The sequence below is a fragment of the Xyrauchen texanus genome, chromosome 39 (assembly GCF_025860055.1).
Source record: "Xyrauchen texanus isolate HMW12.3.18 chromosome 39, RBS_HiC_50CHRs, whole genome shotgun sequence".
Lineage (NCBI taxonomy): Eukaryota > Metazoa > Chordata > Actinopteri > Cypriniformes > Catostomidae > Xyrauchen > Xyrauchen texanus.
Window position 1 is genome coordinate 16,959,221 of NC_068314.1, and position 2,835 is coordinate 16,962,055.

Sequence of the window (2,835 nt, forward strand, 5' to 3'; positions counted from 1 at the left end):
AGCGGGTGTTTTATTTTATTTTATTTCACTTCACGAACTATTGTGAATTTACATGATGTATTCAAATTAATAGTACCCACTGCAAAAATCATACAAGGGGTGGCCAGAGTTTATACAGTGGTGGCCGTGGGCGTGGCCACCCCTTGGGGGCGCCCCTGCCTATTGGATGAGGTCTCTAAGAACCGCACTGCTGGACTAAAGTAGTTTCCTCTTGTGGCCCTCTGAAGGTGTGGTTTCACAATGATTTGTCACAGTAATAGGGCACAGCTTCATTTGATTATTATTGTATTCATCTGTTAATGGGTTTTTGGTTTTAAAATAGGCTGCTTTCATGCTTTTTTTAATAGTTATGCCTGACTTGTGACTAGGATTTAAATAAAGGATGTGTTTTGTGTCATGTTTGGGTTATATTATCACTGCTATAATCGTGTGTATTTGAAATCACACTTACAGTATATCATTTATTAGTGACATTATTCTGGTAGTTGATAGTGAAGTAATGACATTGCATGACATGATTCACACAATAATTGCTTACATTTGATCTAGCATTTGATTCAAGTCACAAGTATCACCAATTATGTGCTCATTTCTATATGTTAAACTACTGGATGAATTCCCAGTGTATTAGAAAAGCACTAACTGATTGGGGTCTGGGTAGCTCAGCAGGTGAAGACCCTGATTACCACACCTGGAGTCGCAAACTCGAATCCAGGGCTTGCTGAGTGACTCCAGTCAGGAGCAACCAATTGCATCAACAATCCAGTGAGAAAGTCTTTGCTTGGAGACGGACATTCTGTTTGTGCATCCTCCGTAGCATACAAAGAGCTGATCAGACAGTCAGAACTGGCGTGCACGCTCAATGTATGCGTGTAGTGCCCGCACAGTGCATAACAAATGCAATTATCGTTCCTCATGCCAATTAATGGAGGAGGTAAAAAGGTATGAAGGTGAACCACCTGTGCTCTGAAGGTGGTCAGGACCTTAGGCACATTGCCTTTTCTGGGTTTGACAGTGGCATTTGAAAGACGGGGGCCAAACTCCAGTCATAAATTGTTGATTGATAGTGCATGTAAGTGAATATAAGTCACCGACTTATTTTACTGAGGCTAGAGCCATCAGTAGTGCGGTCTTAATGGAGAGCATGCGCAAATCAACTGAGTCCAAAGGTTTGAAGGGGGCCCTGCGAGAGCATTTAGGACTCAAGTTAAGTCAGGACTGTAGCCGGCCGAGGTGCTTTAACCATCTTGCTCCTTTAAGGAACATTATGATTAAACCATGCTTGCCTATAGAGGCGCCAGCTTCATATGCGTGATAAGCAGATATAGTTGGCACACTTTGAGCGTTGACGGGGTGAGTCCTGCGTCTAATCACTCTTGAAGAAATATTTTTCAGGAAGAGATTGTGTATTTCAGCTCGTAACACCGGCGAGTCTTCGGGTGAAACTGTGGAAGACAGAACGCCGTTGAAATGGGGTGGCCGGCGTGCAAATTGTATCACATAACCACGTCCGATCGTTTTTTGCACCCATTCAATCATATCGGTGATATAACATCGATATTTCAAGTGTCTTTATTCTTAATTGTTATTTGCATTAATAATAATAATAATAAAATATAATTTGTATTTTTAAGGGGCCCTCAGCTTTTGGGGGCCCTAAGCGGTTGCCTATCTTTGCCTATTGCTAAGTCCGCCCCTGGTCTGAGGAGTTTAATGGGCAGCTGCCTCCTTTCTTCTTCTTGTGTGTTACCAGAGACAGTTTAGCAGAGACGGAGCACTTCTATTGAAATGAATGGGAGATATCGGAACAGCAAACGGGTGTATAAAAGGAAGCCAATCACCTTTCAGATACAGACATCGCCTGTCAGTCAACTCGAGAACAAGCATGCCTATTAGCTGAACCCTGTGTACAGCTTTCTGATATTAGCATTAGCATTGGAACAAGAGTGCTCATTATCAACATGCTGTCAACTTGTGCATTATGTTTTGATACACATTTTATTCATAAATGCAGTTTTCAGGTAACCTTTTCCAAAATGATATGATTACCTCTCTGTTGGTGTTGTTGGGCATAAAGAATCTTTATTTTCTTTACCAAAGTTCTTGTGCACATATTCACTTAGTGTTTAGAGTGTTATATGTTCACTTTAAACCACAGTGAAAGTAAATAAGAGTCCCTCTGTGCACGCGCTACTGTAGTTGTCAAGCATGTCCGAATCAGAATCAGCTTTTTTGCCAGGTATGCTCACACATACAAGGAATTTGTCTCGGTGATAATCTTGTCTTCCAGTTCACAACAATACAAAACAGCAACATAGACAATACAAATAAATACAATTCAATAGAAAATAACGTATAGAATACACACTAAAACAGCATATATATACATTCACACATACGCAAACGTAGAGCAAGGGAATGTAATGGCAGAAGAAGGTGGATAAATATAAAAAGACTAGACTGTGATTTGCACATAATTATTGCTCAGCTGTTCATGCGATGATAGCCTGAGGGGAAAAACTGTTCCTGTGTCTGACGGTTCTGGTGCTCAGATCTGCAGCGTCGGCCAGAAGGCAACAGTTCAAAAAGGTAGTGGGCAGGGTGAGTTGGGTCCAGGGTGATTTTACCAGCCTCACTCTGGAAGTGTGTAGTGATGCAGTCATTGGTGTAGAGGGAGAAGAGTAGTGGGGAGAACACACATCTCTGGGGGCACCAGTGCTTATCCAACAGGTGCTGGAAGATCATCGGGGTCTCTCTTCCCTCCATCAAAGACATTTACACTAAACGCTGCATCCGCAAAGCAACCAGCATTGTGGACGACCCCACACACCCCTC